The sequence below is a fragment of the Protobothrops mucrosquamatus genome, unplaced genomic scaffold, assembly GCF_001527695.2.
Source record: "Protobothrops mucrosquamatus isolate PMUCROS unplaced genomic scaffold, P.Mucros_1.0 scaffold1127, whole genome shotgun sequence".
In the NCBI taxonomy this organism is placed as follows: domain Eukaryota; kingdom Metazoa; phylum Chordata; class Lepidosauria; order Squamata; family Viperidae; genus Protobothrops; species Protobothrops mucrosquamatus.
Window position 1 is genome coordinate 223,606 of NW_015387345.1, and position 21,322 is coordinate 244,927.

The following is a 21,322-nucleotide window of genomic DNA, read 5'->3' on the forward strand; positions in this document are numbered from 1 at the left end:
CCTGTTATAAACCAAGTCATCCCAGGATGGACCTGATTTCTTGCAGTGGCTGTTAAGTGAATCACCATAGTTGTTAAGCAAATTATGGGCTGTTTTTGCTGAAAGCCAAAAGTAAATGCCATTTTCTGGCAAAAATGTTGTAAATTGCAGTCACATGACTGTGGGATGATGAAAACAGCCATAAAGGCAAGCCAATTGCCGAGTGCCTGAACTCCCATGAACTGGGAGCGGCCTGTCGTACTTTTGGAACTGGGTCATAATAACCTTCTGAAGCAGCGGTTCTCAACCTGTGGGTCGGGACCCCATTTGGGGTCGATCGACCATTTCACGGGGGTCGCCAAGCAAGGCTGTCCGCCATTTTTTTTCCCCTTTTCCGGCGGGTGCCTTACCTCCCTTGAGCTGGGCCAGCTGGTGGTCGGCCTGCTCCGTCTCTGCCGCTTGCCAGCTACGCCTCGGCCGGCGCAGGGGGTGGAACCACGCATGCGCGGCACTCCCGGGCAGGGAAAGTCCTCGACTTACGACCGGTTGGGTAGTCCTCGACTTACGACCGGTTTAGTCCTCGACTTATGACCGGTTTAGTCCTCGACTTACGACCGGTTGGGGTCGTGGCATTAAAAAGGTTGAGAACCACTGTTCTGAAGGGTCCATCGTAACTTTGAATGATTGTTAAGCATCCTGCTGCAAGTCAAGGAATACCTGTACTTTTTTTTTTTATTATTGCATCATACAGAATCATCCCTGTCATCTGTAAATGACCCATTGATACATCATTCATGTTTAGAGTAGATCAAATTGTCAGATCAGCTGGGTCACAGGTTAATTCCAAATTGTCTATTTCTTTTTTTTTTGCCTCTTTGCATTATTTATTTCCAAGTTGTATTCGACCTATGCAAGTGCTTTAAAATTGTGCTGAAAGTAATGCCAAGGAAAACCAAGTGGGTATTGGCAGCATCATATGATGCTCTTCCCTCCAAATTATCTCAAATATTAGCCATTAACTCTCCTGACCAGATCATCTTTGAAAGACATGTGCAAAGATCTAAGATGCTCTCATTATCTACAGGGCTGACATTGTCATAACTGTTCCTTTTCCATTTTTTTTATCTTTAAGAGGAAGGGGGGAGGGAAAGAGCAAGAGGAAATATAAGCAGATTTTAGAAAGAAGGCTTTCCAATGAAAGAAATAATAGTTTTAGGATCAGCCTCAGAAATCCATTAGGAATTATCTTTTTAGGATAATCTCTCAGAAGAATAACTGCATGAACTGGAAACCAAATAAACAAACAGTGCAGTTGGCCAAATGTGTTTTCTGAGCTTCAGAGCAGAAAGTCTAGGATATCGGATTTCTCTAGCCATCATAATTCACTGTAGCTTATTCTGTATGCTGGTCAGAATTTTTTGGAATATTAGCTCTCAACTTCTAAGGAAGTCTTGTTTCCTCCAAACTAGAATGTCTACAGAAAGCAATGGCTTTGATGTCTTCTGCAGGACTCACATAATGTGCTTATTATAATGGTGTCCATTATAGATTATAGAATTAGTACACTATTCCTCATCACTGTAGGTGCCGGGAACTGTGGCACCTACTCTCCCACTCTTCCAAGCTCACTGCTTCCCAAATCTCATGGCTTCTAGCATCCTTGAGAGAGGCACAAAAAGAAAGTGAAGTGCAGGTGTTCCCTATCAATGTAATTATGTTATAATTTGACCCTGGCTCCATGTGTGTTTTTGTAACTGTTACACAGGGTTTATTTAAGAGAGTTGCAGAAAAAAGAGCTGGTTGAATGGAAGATGGATTGAGATCCTCCTACTTTCTCTTTGCACACCACAACAGTTAAACCAAGCACCATAGTTCTTCCTTGCATGTATACCTTCTTTTCATTTGTATATCCTTATGATCTTGACAATCCTGGTTTGAGAAAGTATTTGTTCAGACAATAATCCTCTTCTCTCTCTCCACTCTATGTACAGAAAGGTACAGAAATCTAGCTATCAATCTTCCTTTCTATGAAAATTATCTTTGGCCATTAACCCAACTGCTAGTTCTCAAAGGTGAAAATGGAACAGAAACCAAGGGTAAGAATGTCGAACCTCTGGTTTTATGCAGGGAAAGCCATAAGCGTAGACAACATTCAAATGCAACCACAATTCCTGATTGTGTTAGCTTGACATAACTTAGATTTGGAGCTATTGGTATCCAAACCATGTACGTAGATTGTGTGGAACATGAGTAATATAAAATATCTTTCATCCTTAAGATTGGTGCAACTTATATTTTGCTACCTTTGGTGAGAGGTGTAAAATTTATTGTACCTTTAGATTTTTTTTTAATTGTGGAAGAGACAGGTTTTGGTATCAAATATGTTGCTTATCACTACATTCTTTCTTTCCTCGTTCTTATTTTTAGCCAGGATGATTGGTGCCCACACACACACACACACACACACACACACACACACACACACACACAAGTGTACATAATTTTTGGCAAGAAAAAAAGCTATAGCTACAGTATCTTCAAGGACACCTCAGAAGAAATCCAGGATCTAAATTAGGAATAGGCCCATCCCGCAGCTTGTTTTGAAAAGCTGATATAAATTGTGCCACTGGAACCTAATGGCAAAGTAGAGAATTTCAAAAGAAATCCTCTTAAATAATATCAACTTCCACCCAAACAATTTTTTTTTAAATGGCCTCATCCTCTCTGGAAACAGCAGGAATCGTCTGCCTGCTCCCTGCAGCTGTCAAAAGCCAATTTATATTTAAAGGAAAAATCCCCAGCTACAGAAAAGATTATCCATAGCTATCTGTATCTTTCGTATGACTACCCATGTATAATACTGTCGTTTGTAGATTTCATTAGGCCAGTGTTTCTCAGTCTTAGCAACTTGAAGTCATGTGGACTTTAGCTCCCAGAATTCTCCAGTTAACCACTCCAATTCTGGGAGATGAAGTCTACCAAAATTGAGAAGACTGCATTAGTAATAGCAATAGCTATACAATAGTAATAGCTATTGCAATTACTATTGCTATTGCTAATGATAATACATACGGTAGTTACTCAATCTTGGTGGACTTCAACTCCCAGAATTGGAGTGGTTAGCTGCGGAATTCTGGGAGTTGAAGTAGCAATAGCAATAGCCAGTGCTTTTTTTCTTTAAAAAAAAAAAAAAAGGTGCCGGAACTCACACACGTCATACAACCCGCCTTGCCTACCCTACAAGGTTCCATCCAAAAAAGGTGCCGGAACTCCGTTCTGGGCGTTCTATGAGAAAAAAAGCCCTGGCAATAGCACTTAGACTTACCTAGCGCTCCAAAGTGTTTTTCAGCCCTCTCTGAGAGATTCCTCTGAGCGGCATCCATCTCTAGGCCATTCCCCAGAATGGACCAGCTTGGGGTAAACCAATTGTCTTATTTCAGACATATTATGCAAAGACCCAGCTTTCTGGAGAACAATCTAATGCTGGGAAAGGTGGAAGGAAAGAGAACAACCAGCAGCAAGGTGGATAGACTCAGCGGATAGACTGAGGTAAGGACAGCCAAGAAGATCATAGGAAGCTCACTCCCTGGTATTCAGGATGCTGCTTACTGTATAAGACTATGTGTGCAGAGTTCAAAGCATTGTTAGAGACCCCCCACACCCACTTTATGGTCTGTTTCTGTTGCTCGTCTCTGGGAGGAGGTTTCGAAGTATTTCTAGCAGGACTACCCGATTCTGTAATCGTCTGGTAAACTCGCAAGATTCGTTTTTCTCGCCATTCACATGTATACATAATCCGAACTAGACTGTGTTGTTTCTCTGTGTCATATAATATATGTGGGTATATGCATAATTCTGTATTTATTTATTTTTGTCATATTCATGTAGTGTATATTGGAGTGATGAGAGCTGTATGCAACGAAATTTCATTTTAATGTATGCCAATTATTGTACATTCAAAGTGACAATAAAATTATTATTCTATTCTATTCTATTATTTCACTCTACTCTATTCCATAATGCTATTCTATTCTATTCTATTCTATTCTATTCTATTCTATTCTATTCTATTCTATTCTATTCTATTCTATTCTTTCTATTCTATTCTATTCTACTCTACTTTACTCTACTCTACTCATTCCATTCTCTATTCTATTCTATTCTATTCTATTCTATTCTATTCTATTCTATTCCATTCTCTATTCTATTCTATTCTATTCTATTCTATTCTATTCTATTCTTTCTATTCTATTCTACTCTACTCTACTCTACTCATTCCATTCTGTATTCTATTCTATTCTATTCTATTCTATTCTATTCTATTCTATTCTATTCTATTCTATTCTATTCTATTCCATTCCATTCCATAATAGTTTGACTCCCTCTTCTTTGTGGCAGCCCCTCAAATACTGGAATACTGCTATCATGTCGCCGATGCTGATGCTGATGACGACGACATACATACATGGAAAGTAAAGGCCAAAGTGGTCCCAGTGATGGTAGGAGCACTTGGGGCTGAGACTTCTATGCTGAGAAATTTGTTCCAACAGGTCCCAGGAAGAACATCACAGCTCTCTGTCCAAAAGAACGCAGTGCTGGGAACAGCTAAAATACTGTGCAGAACCCTCAGACTCCCAGGCCTCTGGTTGAGGACACAAGATTGAGGAAGAAACGGACAACTCATAGGGGCGAGAAGGGATTAAAAAAAAAAAAATTCTATAGCGAGGTTGATATATTAATTCCTTTTATCAGGCCTAGCCGATGTTATCTTTTCCTTTGCTCTAAAAATTAAAGCCATTCTTAAAAGTGACCCAAAACTACTCCCAAGGAGAAAGGCATCCCTTAGATAAAGTTAACATGAAAAGCTAGACAGAGTTTTCGATCTAATCCTTCCTTTTATCAATGACTCAGATAGATCTTTTCAAACAGAAAAATGAAAGGAGCCAGCTTCTGTGGTTCTTCCTTCAAACCCCCCCCCTTTTTTTATTTTACCTTCGTCTTCATCTCCTCTTTTAAAGGTTCAAGCTATGCTACCTGAGAGGAGAGAAAAAAATGTCAGAGTTGAACGGGGTCTAAAAGGAGAGAAGATAACATTTACTTTCTGACACAATGATTCTTTTTTTCTTCCTTTATTTTTTATTCGCTTCTTGCACTGAAAGCAAAACAAACAACATAGCTAAAGGTTTTAAAAGCAGCATTATTTCAAAGGGTGGGGTTTGGGGTGGTTTTTTTTGCAACACACCAGTTTAACGCTTACAATGACAACTGTGTAAAGTGAATTGCTGAAAGAGAGTTTGGGGAAATATTAAAATTATTGCAATTTGATCTTTCGGTGCGTCTGTTCTTCATTCTGCTTCTACCCCACAAGAGTCTTTTTACCTCATTTAGCTGAGTCCTCTCAAGAAGTTTTATTTTCCCACTGCATCTATGGAAACACAGATCACAATTCTGCAGTAAAATTTGACTCTGGAATGAAACTTAGGTGCTAAATTTTGGATAAAACTATTAGTCAATTTTCTGCCAGGGCTGTAACACTGAACTAAAAACAATGTCCTGCTTATCATTTTGAAAACTATTGACAGTTTTGCAGATGTTTGGCGGCCCTTTGCTACACCCAGAGCCAAAACCCTTTCAAGGAGGAAATTGATACGGGCTCTGAGAAAACTGATCAGATTTAAGCTTTTTGCAGACGCCTGTTCCTTTCCTAGTGGGAAAAAAAAAACTCATGTCAGAAACCAACTTATTGGTTAGCTAAACTCTTGAAGAATTTGTAGAGCAAGGCTGTGATGACTTGGGTTTAAATAGGAAGCATTTTATTAATTTTGTGGTTTAGGACAACACGAGCAAATATTAAAATATTTATAAAGAGAAGCACAAAGCAAACTGTGCATTGGAAAAAAGTATTAATGCGTGATGTGAATATAAAATGTACAGATAGGACCATATTCAGTGGTGGGATTCAGCCAGATCGCACCACTTCAGCAGAACCGGTAGCTAATTTTTTGTTGCCCAGGCCCAGAATGGACTTCCGGAAGCGGCATCCACACAGAGAACCGGTTGTTCATGTTATGCACTGAGTTTAATTGGGAACAGGTGCAGGTGCCCTGAAACCGTTAGCAGACCACGTGGCCTGTTGGGCCCGACTTGCTGTTTGCAAGGGCTGACTAGGATGCATTTCAGCGGGAAAATACGTTGCATTCATTGGCTGGCAACGCCCCAGGGTGAATGTATAAATATGGGTGGAGCCATCTTGTTTTGACTTCTGTTCAGCCTGAAATAAAGAAGTACCTGTTTGTTACTCCTGCATCTTCAATGCCTACCAATGCAAGAAACAGAATAGTTCACATATTTGAATCCCACCACTGACCATATTGTCTTCTAGACCAGCGGTCCCCAACCTTTGCAGCTTGGCAGCCCGGCTGGTGGGAGGGAAGGAGAGGGGAACTGGGCCGTAAGAGCAATGGGATGGGCTGCACTCACACAAAGGAAGAAGAGAAGCCTTTGGGGGCACAGGTTTCATGCTCCTTCAGGCTTCTCTGCACCAAAAGCTTTTGCAAAGGGCTGAAGCAGCGCGAGATCGCTCCCCCGAAGCCTTTCGGCCATTTGCAAAAGCTTTCGGCATGGAGAAGAGAGGCCTTTGGGGGTGCGCTCTCATGCTTCTTCAGACTCACTGAGGTTGCCCAACACTCCAAAATCAGATCGTGTGTCCTACACAGGCAGCCTTGGTGAGTCAGCAAAGCTGAGCAGGGCGCCCTTGTCCCACTCAGCCTCTTCTTTCACTGCTCCGCTTTTGGAGTATCAGAGCAAGTGGCTTGGCGGCCTGGCTGGGGGGGGGCAAAGGGAACTGGGTCACGTGAGCAGCAGGCTGGGGCATATGCATGAATGCAGTTCCACACACACAAGAGAGAAGCAAAGCCTTTGGGGTGCTGCACGCGCGCACCGCCCCACCTCTTGCACGGCCCGGTTCTGAATAGGCCACAGCCTGGGGGGATGGGGAACCCTGTTCTAGACAGTTAAAAACCAACTGAAAGCTTTTCCATGTCAGCATCCACTTCAACAATGTGGTCTTGGTTTTAGAATAAACACATTTCTTTCTCTTTTTTTCTAAAACAAAGTAGCAATGCACATTATACGGTAAATACGGTAAGAATTTTCCAAACTCCTGTCTGGGTAGATCTGAGGCAGTCCCTTCTCTCCTTGTGTCCTGCTTCTGACTGGCCTAAGATCACCCAGCTAGAACTAGAACTCACAGTCTCCCAGTTTCTAGCCCGATGCCTTCACCACTCTTCCAAACTGGCTCTCGTAGTTGTGCTTATGGGACATGTTACAACATCTCCGTGGTGACAACTGGTGGAGAGAGAAGCCAGATGAGGTTGGTTCTCTGTAGCAGGGGTCCCTAACCTTGTCCACTTTATGATTTGTGGACTTCAACTCCCAGAATTCCTCAGCCAGCCATGCTGGCTGAGGAATTCTGGGAGTTGAAGTCCACAAGTCATAAAGTAGACACGGTTGGGAACCTCTACTCTGCAGGACTGGTTGAAAAGAGAACCCCCTCAAAGCAGCAGAAGCCAAACACATTTGCTGAGTTGCTTTTGTGACTGTAAATCTGCCCACCTCCATCACATCCTTTATTCTTCCTTCCCAAAGCAACGCCTCTAACAACTGTTTTCAGATGTAGGTCCGGGTTTTTTGCAATGGCCATTCTCAGCATACCAAAGCATCGTTCCCCCAGCTTGATTAGCAAAGCTCTCGCTTGCTTGTTCTGAGTGGTCTATTTGTTCCCATGGGGACATTATCATTCATCATACTTATGTTCCCTTCGCCCTATTCTAATCACAGCAGTTTTCATGTAAAGGGGGGAAAAATAGAAGGAGGGAAGAATGCAAGATTAATACCTTGTTACCACACCTTTATGACTGCACACACGCACTTCAGAAGGAAACACGAGGCCCCATATTCTGTTTTGTCCCCCCTATCTGCTCTCCCTTCCCTTTGTCAGCATTATCAGACTATAAATATTAGACAAAGCTGTAGGGAAACAGAAAGCAACCTGTAAATCTGCATATCCACCAGAGATGCAAAAAAAACCCAAAAACCCGAAGAATGAAAATGCAAGCCAATCATCTGCTTTTAAACAATGCTCCATTTCAAAGGTAACTATTTATAAAACAACAGTCTACTGATGATCGGGCAGATTAGCATAAGCACACGTCAAGCCTGCCTTTGCTCCAGGTGCATTTCTCATATGCCCACCAGATTGCTAATACAGACACAGCTCCTTTCTTTCATTTTAGGATCTTATGGGGAAAGGAGGTTAAATGAGGCTCAAGGGGTTTCTTGTAGACCAGCAGCATTGCAGGCTGCAAAATTAGAGGTGTGTGAAGTGTTGATCTGGAGATTCAATCCAAAGTCAGTCAAAGTCGGCGGGATGGTGGCTCCCTTGTGGGGTATCCCAAAGGTCAGTACTTTCCCCCCCTTGCTATTCAACATCCACGTGAAGCCACTGGGGAAGTCACGTGACAGTTTAGAGTCTGGCATGTTCAATATGCTGATGATGCCCAAGTGTAGATTACAACCCCAGGCCAGGCCAGAAATGCTGTTCAAGTCTTCGCTCTCGTGCTTGGAGACCGTGCGGGAACTGGAGGACAAGCTTAAACTAAATCCTGGCAAGAAAGAACTACTGTTTGTGCATCAAATATTGCTTGTGTTTTGTCACACGATGGGGTGGCGCTGGTTTACAATTGGGTATCCTTCATGCCTTTTTCGCCGAGCCCTGAAGGCCCATCTATTCTGTGCGGCCGGCCTGGCATAGTTTGATTATGTTTTAGTGGGGGTTTTGTATGGGGTATTTTAGAGCAGGCCTGTTATTTAATTTGATTTTAGAACAGAAACTTGCGTATATTTATCGTGGTTTTTATTATCGCCTGTTCACCACCCTGAGTCCCGTAAGGGAGATAGGGCAGTATATAAATTCAATTAATAATAATAATAATAATAATAATAATAATAATAATAATAATAATAATAATAATAATGCTCACACAGAAAAAGAAGAGGGTTTGGGAAATGCAGAGCCCATTGTGGGATCCTTGGTGTTCTCCAGGCTTGGTGGTTTTCCTGCAGATCTTTCATTACCAAACTAGGTAGCACGATCAGTGCTAGTAAGGGAGCACCAAGGACCTCACAGTTCAACCCTACAAATATTTGTCTTCTATCCGCACAACCCATTAAACAACTTTCAATCTCCAACTTGCAGCAGGTCTGCCAGCAACCCCATTCAGTGTCCTATAGCAGGGGATCTCCAAACTTGGCAACTTTAAGATTTGAGCTCCTCAACCAGCCATACTATGGCATCCTTTTAATCACCTGTCAAACTCATCCAGAAAGATAATAATGGCTACTCTAGGCAATGGTGTTCAATATTTAGGACCATCAAGATTCTAAAAAAAAAAAAATATTTCTCTTTCTCTTATCCCCTCCTTTTTTCCCTTCTCCTCTCCCAATGGGATGGAATATCTCCCAAACCTTGATAGAACGTGACAGATGACTTCTAGTTTCTTATACCTGATGGAACATTTTAGCTCATTTAAATATTACCACTGCATGATTGGATTTGTCCCCAACTTGGTGCCGTCTAGGTATATTAGGATACCAACTACCAGAATTCCCATGCTGGCAGTTACTCTCCCGACACACTTACATGAGGTTTGATGGAAACTTGTAGAAGATGTAATCTAGCTCCATTTCTAGATTCTATGATCTATCCAACAGAAGATCAGATGCATCACAGTCTACTCATCAGGACCTCGTCATTTCAGCCCTGAGCTACAAATATTCTACTTTATTGGAAGTAAGATAAATCGAGGTTGTCCGCATAGGTAGTTCTCGACTTATAGCCATTTGTTTAAAGATTGTTCAAAGAACCAACATCACTGAAAAAAGTTATTTATGACTGGGCCTTGCACTCATGATTGTTGCAGCATTCCCACGGTCACATGTTCAAATTTTGGACTGTTAGCAACTGGCATGTATAGGTAGTTTTCACTTAACCCCATTTGCTTAGAGACCATTTGAAGTTAAGGCAGACCGCCCTTAAAAAAATATACTTACAATCCAGATTCAAAGATCCGAGGGCCAGCTCCCCCTCCATGGTCATATGATTACATTTTGGGTGCTCAGCAACCAGTCAAACATTTTTTTTCATTTGCAACATCTCCCAGTCATATAACTGTGGTTTAGGACATATTTTGCCAGAAAACCGGTTTTGATTTCCGATTTTTAGCAAAAACGTGCATTGCGAACAAAGGGTTGGCTTAATGACTATGCCATTTGCGTACTGACTGTGGCATTCATTTCACGACTACCACGCTCAGTTAATGACTACTGTAGAAATTTGCGACTGTAATTCTGGGTTTAATTACATTCGTAAGTCGAGGACTACCTGCTCGATGGGTTGCAGTGTTCAAAGTTCTTCTAATTGCGATCTTCCCAGTTGATTTCTGACAAAATCAGTGGAGCAACCCAAATTTGCTTAAAGAGCGTGCGATTCACTTAACAACTGCAGTCCTAATTGTGGTTAGAGGTTGAGGACTATCCCTGTACAGCACCCACCGCCTCCTTGTACTCTTGCAGATACGTGGTATACACATTGCAAAACAACATCACATTCCAAAGCCCCTTGAAAGCAAGCTCACGATGGTGTCACGGTGGGGCCTCTTAGAAGACAGATTGAATACACAGAGATGTTCCTTAACTTAAAGAAATGGGATGGGATTTTTCTTTTAATCAAAAGATAATAGGTTGTAGATCTGCAGCTAATTTACTCAACAGGTTTGATGGAAGAAACTCAGGCTGTTTTTGTCATTCGTGATGGGCCCCAAAGGTTACGTAGATGTTTCTAGTCCAAGACTTGATGAGCAGATGGAAATCTGAGAGTCAAGGTTGTTGCTAGGTTAGGATTCCATCCCCACCCCCCACCCCACAAATACTTACATTAGCAAATTCCTATTTGCTTTCCGGGAACATTCCTTCGCTTCTCCTTGAGTATTCAATGCCAGTAAACACAATCAGAGGAATGATTGCTGAAAACAAACACAAAAGGAATGCAAGTCAAGGCAAAGGGGTTGATTTTATTTTATTTCTTTTAAAAAAACTGAATATGTGCTTGAGATTGTGTTGCAATTTGTACTTTATTCATGTCACATAAAGCATGTTGAGAGACAGCAAAACCCAACTGAAGAAAAGTTAGAAGGGACTTGATTAAGGTATTCAAATGCATAAAAAGACTCCGTGAAAACTAATCAGCCATTCTTTTTTACTCACATCTACCCCCTTCCACCTTCTTCCTCTGACTTTCGCATTTTGAAGTTTTGGTCACTCCAAATGAAAGGGCAATAACAACAGAACAAATTAGAGTTGCTTCTTTCTGCCACTTAACACAACCAAACAAATTCACATGCATGAGATATTATCCAGTTGAGTGCATTGGCTTGATTGAAAAGGGCTGGTGGAATCTAGCTGATTTTCTGAATATAGTTATTAAAGATGGACTAAAAATCTTTCTTTCAGATTTTTTGATTGACATCTCCTCCTGTTCTTTTGGCTCGGTGCTGAATCTGCAAGCAAGAGAAAGCCTGCTAGAAAAGGGGTCTTGATAAAATAAAGTCAGGCTGTTATGGCATTCTTGGATTCAAAAACTGAATCGTGTATGAATTTTGGACTTTTTTTTCTTCAGTCTGGTGAAGTTCTGCTGAGGAAGTGAACGTCATGAACACCATGAACAAAAATCAACTGCTGCCAGTCAGCAAGTTGATCTAATCATTCTGTATTCTTTGTGTGTAACAATATATGCCAATGGTCTTTTTTGTTGTTGTTGTTCAAAGCGGTTTTCAATAAATATCAACAACAGAAGGAGGAGGAGAGGAAGAAGGAGAAGATCTATTCATTATTTCATTCTACAGATTGGTATATCTTCAATATAAGATACACATTGATTGGAAAACTCAATTTTTGGAGGGCGACATACAACTTTAAAAAAAATTACGTAGCAAGTAGAAGAGAATATTTGTAGCCCAGGGTTGAACTGTGGTGTCCTCGGTGCTCTCTGAGCTTGGTTGTGGGGTTTTTTTTTGCAGATGTTTCATTACCTAACTAGGCAACATTATCAGTGCTAGGTCCCATTTGCATGCTTTCTGAAGCATTTGACATCCATAAGTGGTACCAATAAAAGAGAATGTTTGCAGTTCAGGGTTAAACAGTGGAGTCCTTAATGCTTTCTAAACTTAGTTGTTTCCTTGCAGACATTTCCTTACCCAACTAGGTAACACCCAACTTGGTAACACTATCACTGCCAGCAGTGCTTGCTAGTTGAGCAATGAAATGTCTGCAAGAAAACAACCAAACTCAGAGAACACCAAGGACTCCAAAGGGGCAAATGTTTGGATCCTTTTCATTTGCCATTGATCCAAATAAACAAACTCTTTAAAGCAGTAGTCCCCAATCTTTTTGGCACCAAGAACCAGTTTCATGGAAGACAATTTTTCCACAGATTGGGGGAGGAGTAGGAGTAGGAGTAGGAGTGCACAACCTAGATTCTTTGCACACGCAATTTACAATAGGGTTCACACTCCTATGTGAATCTAATCCTGGATGATCTGGGGGGGAGGAGCTGAGGCAGCGATGCTACTAGCACTGGGGAGTGGCTGCTAATACAGATGAAGCTTCATTCGTTCACCCGCCTCTCACCTCCAACTATGCAGCCAGTTCCTAACAGACCATTGACCAGTACTGGTCCATGGCCCCGGGGTTGGGGGTTGGGGACCCCTGCTTTAGAAGTAAAGGTTATTCTTGTGCACCTGAAGAATAACAGGTTAGCCAAGGCTAAAGCATTTTTAATTCACACTAAGTGCAGATAAGAGATCTTTAAGATAAATAATCTGCATCTCTTGTAAGCCAACATGCCCAATCTTGGTTTGAGAAAAACCTTCTATAAATTGGTCTTCTGTTGGGTCTCTTGCTGCATCAGTGGGATCTTTAGCAGTGCCCTATTCAACAATAGGAAAATAAAGGTCTATTTATTTATTAAATTTATATGCCAACCCTCTCACTGAGGTTCCTAAACAGTATGCTACTACTCTTGCCATGTTCATTTTCAATATATCTCTATATATTTATATATACAATGTTGTTATTTGGGAATGTTGTGGGACATTTAAAAGGCTGGTGCCCTACCTTTCCATGGTCTGCCACTTTAATTGTCCATGTGTTGAAGTGGTCCCACTGAGGCACTATGGGAAATTTTTAAAGTAGCTTGTTTCTTAGCATTGATTGATTGAAGGGTTCACTGACATCATTGATGGTTCATCTCACTGGACCAATTTACCTATTCAAGAATGCAAGTTCTGACAATGGTTTGGCACACATTGCCTTATTGATGCCGTTGAATTATAATTTCATAGCTAATCTGATACTGCAAACCCTTCACTAGATAGGGAAGCTGAAAGTGACATTTCTTTACATCACTCTGAAATTTCCCTGATGCCCCCCTCCCCAATTTAGGGGAAGAGGGTGGAAGCCCTTGGTTGAAGTCCTCTCAGTTGAAGATTAGGAGACAGCGAGTCTGAGCGTCATTGGAGAGATGATTGTTCAGTAAAAGACAGAAATTCTTGGCCAACTTGTTCAAAAACGCTCCACAAATGAGAATTTCATCAACGTTTTCTTCTATTTTGAAATTTCAGCAGCAAATTTTCTTTCACATCATGAGAGGTGGTAAAAAAAATTAAAAGAAATGGGAGTAACCTTCAATGATGATGATGATAATGATGATGATGATGATGATGATGATGATGATGATGATGATGGTGATGGTGATGGTGATGGTGATGGTGATGGTGATGGTGATGGTGATGGTGATATCCATTCAGTTGTGTTCAACTCTTGGCAATTTGATGGGCCAGTCTCTCCACATCTTCCAATCTTGCACTACTACTTTGGGATTTTCTATGCCCTGGCTTGTGTCAGCTTTGATGGTGTCTAGCCACCATGTTCTTTGACAGCCAGAATCAAATGGAATCACATAGAATAACAGAGTTAGAAGAGATCTTGATGATCTTCTAATCTAACCCTCTGCTTGAGCAGGAGGCCCTATACAATTTTAGACAAGTGGCTGTCCAGTCTCTTCTTGAGCACCTCCGGTGATGGGGCACCAACAATTTGTGAAGGCAAGCCATTCCACTGGTTGATTGTTCTAACTGTCAGAAAAGTCCTCCTTAGTTCTAGGTTGTTTCTCTCCTTGATTAGTTTCCATCCATTGTTTCCTGTCTTGACATCTGGTGCTTTGGAAAATAGGTTGACCACCTCTTCTTTGTAGCAGCCACTCAAATATTGGAAGACTGCTAGTCTTCATGTCCCCCTTAGTCCTTCTTTTCACTAGACTAGACATATCCCATTCAGCCCCCTAATCACCCTTGTTGCTCCTCTCTGTAATGTCCTTCCAGAGCCTCAACAACTTTTTATATGGTGATCTAAATTGGATGCAGTATTCCAAGTGTGGTCTTACTAATACTTCATATGATCATGATCCTATCCCTCTATTAATGCAGCCCAGGACTGCATTGGTGTTTTTGGCTACAGCTGTCTGGTTTCCTTTTACCACTAGCATCAGTGTTTCTCAACCTTGACAATTTTAAGGCATGTGGACTTCAACTCCCAGAATTCCACAGCCAGCAATGCTGGCTGTGGAATTCTGGGAGTTGAAGTCCACATGCCTTAAAATTGTCAAGGTTGAGAAACACTGCGTGACTAGCTCTTCCAGACATAATTGTTTTCTCCAGTGAATTGTTGCCATTTATTTTTTTTAATATGCCAAGAACAAAAGGATTTGTATATCTGCCCCATATATGGTTGTAGCTTGTCAATAAACATACCCTGTCAATATGGGCAATAAAAATGTGACCTATTTTATGGCATAATCCCTGATATGTAGATCACTCCATTGTCTTTTTGGGGCACATAATAATTTGAGGACTTCGTGGTTCCAGTTGGCCAATCTATGTTTCTTTCCAAAGATCAAAATGCTGATCTGATTGGAAAGGAAGACGCCAAGAAACCACAGCCAGCTGGTTTGCGCCATTGCCAGGAGTAGCATGTTCCTATGGTGAAATGACAGAAGTTATACTCAGTGTTTCCTTTTAACTATGCTTTTCCATTATACTGATAAATGGCTATTTAAATACCTGCAAGTTTAAATTACTCAGCTGGAAAATGCAGCAGGGGGAGAAATCAAAGACAAAGAACTTTTAAATAAATCTCAACCTGCCATATGAAGCAATTTTCATACCAGATGGCAGATGTTTATGATGGTGCTTAAAACAAGTAAAAAAATTAAATGAATCTCAAAACTTACTTGTTTGAAGTCTAAAAGGGCACCCTAAAGAAGCTTTGGGGCGTGTTTTCTCCACCCACCCACCCCATTCAATTTGGCTATGGGTCTCTTTAGTTATGATACCCACACCTCCAAAATTATAATTTGGCTATAAAGGAAAAGAGGAAGCTTCAAGAACACAAAAATTCTTTTTTTTTCCATGTGTGTGTGTGTGTGTGTCTGTAGAATGAGGACCTTAAGTAGGTCACAATGCCACAAAATGCAGAAAAACCAAGAACAGAATATGCAGAGAATTCTGTATTTGGGGAAAGGTTTTTAATACTTTTGAGTGTGAAAATGTTTTAGCAGGTGATTTATTGGTTTATTTCATTCAGGTGGCCACTCATCTCAACAAGTGACTCTTGATGTCTGTTCAGATCTTATAAGGAAGAATAGTTACATGGCTTAAAATAAATAATACCTTGAGCTGGACGTCAGTGTGCTATGTAAGTATTTGCCTTTCTCTACGATTTGCAAGAATCTAATAACCACTTTTAAAATAGTTATAGGCATATAGATGTATATGTAAACTTGAAATAAACTCAACTCCTGGTGACTTCATCCATAAAGTTTCACAAAACTAGGCTATTATCTTCTTCTGAGATTCTTTTCAACTATTTCTTTCTGTGGATAAAAGCCTTGGAATTTTAAGGATAACCCCTGTATCCTGGCGTTTATCTGTGTCCTGTGATTCCAACCCAAGGAGGATCATCCTTACCTTCACAAATTCACCAAGGCCAGCTAGGGCCTTGCCACTTGCTGAGACAATTGCATATATGTGTGTTGAAAGAAAAATCAAGTCCAGTTCCTATCCAGGAATAAAAGAGAGGCTGCTTAAGAGAGAAGGTTTCTGTTTATTGATGAGCAGAACCAGCAACAGCATGCAGTTCTGCGACAGCTGACAAAATGGAGTTGAGAGTGAGTGGGTTTTTATACCTTTTTTGAGCTTTGTATTTGAGATGCCTGTTCCTTGTGAAATGTATTTTGACCTGTGCTTGTGTGTGCCCTTTTGGTATTCTAATTATTGTTTCCTGACTCCCATTGTGGCTGGGAGGTCATGTCCTGTCCTTGGAGCTGGGTGGGGAATGTAGATTTTTGGAGTCTTTGTTTTTCTAATCCCACCAGCTCAAGCCTTCTGTGAGGGCTGTGGCTGAAGGCATTTTGCTTATGAATAGTGTGGTCCCAGTCTTTCTGAATGGATTTCCTAAAGGCTGGCCTCTTCATATTTTTGGGTTGAGGCTGGGACTGTTTTCTGCTGTTGTTAAGATTTTTTCTCCCTTTCTCCTTTAGGGGAACTAATCTATCCTGCCTTTTTTAATATTCCCCAAAATATTTCATCCTCTGGGGAGGGTGCTGACTTCCTACATATGCACACAGAGATATTTTCTAAAAGCAGAATATAAACAAAAACAAATGTCAGGCCTGACCCAACTTGGTCAGACAGGAAAGAAACACTCTCGACTCCATTTGTAGTGAAAAGGCTACTTTACTAATAGCCAAGTGGTTACAGGAACAAAGCAAATCTAAGAGTTTGCATGCGAATATTCCCTACTTAAGTTTCCCTTCTCTGTCCCCCACCCTTGTTATCTCCCAACTGTCCAGTCACATTCAAAGAAGATGTCTTAGTAACTGTCTCTGCAAAGGTTGGGCAGATAGATAAGCGTTGCATTCCGTTCCCAGATCCTTGAGATTTCTCAGGATGGCACAAAGATCACTTTTACTTTCCTCGTCTTCCCACAGCTCCCTCCCCCCCCCATGACTCATTGCAAACCAGCATCTAGCAAAGCATAGCGAGGGCAGTTCTGACATTACGCATAAACACATGCTGTACAGAAACTGTTCCCCCCCCCCCAAAAAAAGGATAAATTATCAGAATTTCTTCCCTTTGGATGATGTGCAGATCAAGAATTTTGGCTTATCTTGACATCAGTTTTCATTTTCAGGACACGAAGTTTATTTATTTAAATATTTGTTTTTAGCATGATGTACCGCAGTTGGGATACACCCAATAGCTTAAAGGAGGAAGAAAAGACTTTTGTTCACCGTATGGATGGTTTATCTAGGCCAGTGGTTCTCAACCTTTTTAATGCTGCGACCCCCAACCAGTCGTAAGTCGAGGACTAAACCGGTCGTAAGTCGAGGACTAAACCGGTCGTAAGTCGAGGACTTTCCCTGCCCGGGAGCGCCGTGCATGCGTGGTTCCGCCCCCTGCGCCGGCCGAGGCGTAGCTGGCAAGCGGCAGAGATGGAGCAGGCCGACCACCAGCTGGCCCAGCTCAAGGGAGGTAAGGCACCCGCCGGAAAAGGGGGGAAAAATGGCGGACAGCCTTGCTTGGCGACCCCCGTGAAATGGTCGATCGACCCCAAATGGGGTCGCGACCCATAGGTTGAGAACCGCTGATCTAGGCTGTACCTAAAAAAAAAAAGAAGGAATGCCAGGGCATGAGCAACACGGATTGTAGTTAGAAGGAAGTGTACCTGCATAGAAAAAAGATAATCAGAGCACACATTGTCCATGCAATAGCAGTGCATTTTAGCAAGATCTCCATGCTTCATTGTTGGTAGTCTGCAAATGTGAAATATGTAAAACAGATTTTTTAATTCTGGCTCTGAACCTGATAGTCATCTAATACTTCACACTCTATTTTGCAAACGTTCCAAATTAGTTAACTATTTTAAGAGAATAAAGTTCCCCCCATGATCATGTGGGGAGAGAAAGGAGGGGTACGTTTATAAAATTAGCAATTTTATATGTAGACAAGATCATGAATCAGCATGGATGCTGATCCATGATCTCATCCATATATAAAGTTGCTAATTTCATATGTAGATTTGAAACAAACTCAATTCCTGGTGACTGCAGCCATAAAGTTTCACAAATATAGACAGATGTTGCCTTCTTTTGAGATTCTTTTTAATTATTTCCTTCTGTGGATAAACTCCTTGGAATCTTAAGGATAACCTCTATATCTTGGGGTGTCTGCAGGGTACAATAAAAACAATTAAGATGGCCGGGACAATCTAATTGATGCTCTGCCTGTTTTATCTGTGCCCATATGTTGCATCCAAAAAGTTCTATATTACATCTTGATATGTCCACTTAAAAGGACCAACTAGCAAATGTCAATAGTTTGGCTGATCTCCCAAAGCCAAAACAAGTTTCTGGATGATCCCCCAAACCAAAAAGGGTTACAGGCCAAATAGGGAGATTGGGAAGAAAAAAGATTCTGAAAAAAGTTGAAAGCAAACCATTTCTTTACTGTTGGCAGTAAGTAAGAAGTGGAAGTAAGTCTCTACGAGGCACAAAGAGATGTTCATCTGGAGGAAGACTGCACATAGTCTTCCTACCTAGTAGGAAGTAGCCAAGATTTCAGCTTGAGAACCTGGAAGTAGCCACTGCTAGTCAGTGGAACCAATATGAGGTTACATTAATCAACTGTCTTATATTTAAAAAAATCCATGTGGCTGGAATAGTAAATTGTAGCTTTGGAGCAGAATATATGTTTTCCATACAAATTTCCTACATTAGTACATAATGATGAATCACTGAACAACTCAACAAATTTTATATCTTAATGTTGCTATTGTTATAATGTTAATATCATTATGTCATATTTGTTAGCAAAGTGGAAATAGCCAAAAGATCTAAAATTTTCCAGTTCCAAAGGACAAAATCTCTTGCCTGTTTGGTGCCCTCTAGGTGTGTTGCACTGTAATGGGGTTGTGAGAATAACCTTGGGGATGACAGGAAGAAGACATGTAGCTAAGACAATGGTCAGATAAGGGATATCTCAGCCCCCATTAGCATTAGGGGTGGTGAAAGCATCTCAGAAGGGACCCTTCCAAATTCTCCAGAAAGTGAAAGCAAGGAAGGAGAGAAGTGCAAGATTCTGTTGCTGTAGTTTTACAATAAAGGTAGTATTGCTACTCATGATTTTGATTTCCTGTCTGAACTACCTTAAAGGGCAGATGTGGACTAGCTAAGGACAAAATGTGTGTCCAGCATATCTTGAGAACATAGATATGAAAGTCATGCATAGATTGGATTAGAGGATATATGCAGCTGATGAAGGACTATTGATACAATGTGGTATTGAACGGATTGTTCTGTTTGCAGCAAGAAGCCTGGCAGTAATAGAAGGAAGCCTAGATTTGCTTCTGTAGATAGGTAGAAGTATAGCCTGGTCTGTCCCAATGTTAGACATGTATGTTACCAATTGCAGCTGCGTAGATCATAGATTGGGTATTCATAGAATCTATACAATGCAAAAAAAAAACCCCTCTTGTACAGACAAGTACTACTCTATAGTGTTGAAAGTCAACTAGGATGCATGATCTAGAACAGGGGTAGGCAACCTTGGCTCTTTTATGACTCGTGGACTTCAACTCCCAGAATTCCTACCCCTGTTCTAGAAGTTACTTAGGGGAAGTGTCAGGTTGCACGATCAAATAGATGGAAACAGACATGGAAAAACAAAAAAAAAGTTGTCAACAGGATCTGTGAACCCAGAAGAAGAGTCCAAACTAGAACTGATATGCTAAAAATGGGAAAATAATAACTCATTCAAGAAACAGTAGAAGCGTCAACATCTAAGATACTTTAGATGTTCCTGTTGTTGAAAGTCAACTAGGACGCATGATCTAGAAGTTAGTTAGGGGAAGTGTCAGGCTGCACGATCAAATAGGTAAATGATCTAAATTCCACTTCTAGTTCCCCACTTCATGTCAGATAATGACACGGAAGCCTCATCTTTTGGTCAAGACAGCATCTTCATTGAAACCATGGATGGATGTAGGCGACCATCCACAAAATGATATACAAACAACCAGTTTACTATCAGCTTGCTGGGGGAAAAAAATCAGATAAATTGCAGCCTTGGTGCAATCAATGGTTCTGCCGAGGAGAAGGGCAAATTAGACTCAACTTGAATGGTGTGGATTACATTGAAAGTCCTGAATCATTTCCAAGGTGATATGAGATGCAAACCCCAGTTCCACTAGGTCCCATTTTTTAAAAATCTCATCATCCCAGAAATGGATCTTAAGCTATCAACTAGATTTGTAGATCATAATTAGCGAGGGGAGGAGGAGGAGGGGGGGGGAGGCCTTTTTATTAGGCAAACATAAGCAATCCATTTGCCCTCCACAATGGAGACTCATTGATGAAACAATGAAGTGCACGCAACACCCTTCCTAAATAAAGTTTCACCAATAGTGCTGTATGTTAATGGAGCTATTTCATTGTTAACGTGACTGACTGCTTATTGATTCTTCCAGTAATCCAGCGATGGTTTCAGAGTACAATTTCATTTGGAGAGCCACGGGCCCAACCTCTCTGCTCAATTACAACTTTCAGAAGGTTGGATCGATAAAATTTAAATTGCTTATGGTAATCACAACTTCAAATCATTGTGATCAGCATAAGCAATCCGCTGACCCCAGCTAAGCTCCTAAATTGAAACGGGTAATGAGTGGTCATTTAGTTTGGATCCATTCATATTATTCGGAAGGCAGGTGATGAACAATTAAAGATTAGCCACCCTTTTGCCAATCCAGCATTCCCATCTGAGTTTCCAAAAGTACTAATACGCATTTCCCCGGCAGGTATGGGTTTTTGCACTTCCTTAATGTGCATTCTGTATGAATAAGCAATTATATTTTCTATTAAACTATTTCAATGTAATTGAATTAGCAACTATAATATTGCTAGGGCAAGCGGAAACCTTTCCTAGGGAAAAATTAAACAAGATTGGGTAATTCAAATTAAAGGATAGGGTAGGATTGGGGGGGGGGAATGTGACCATTAAGGAGAAATTGCACCCTCACCAAATGACAATTAAGCAGTATATTGCTTTACAATATACATATCCTAATACTTCAGGGAGCTTGGGTGGTTCATAAAGACATTTCCTATTTCATTATC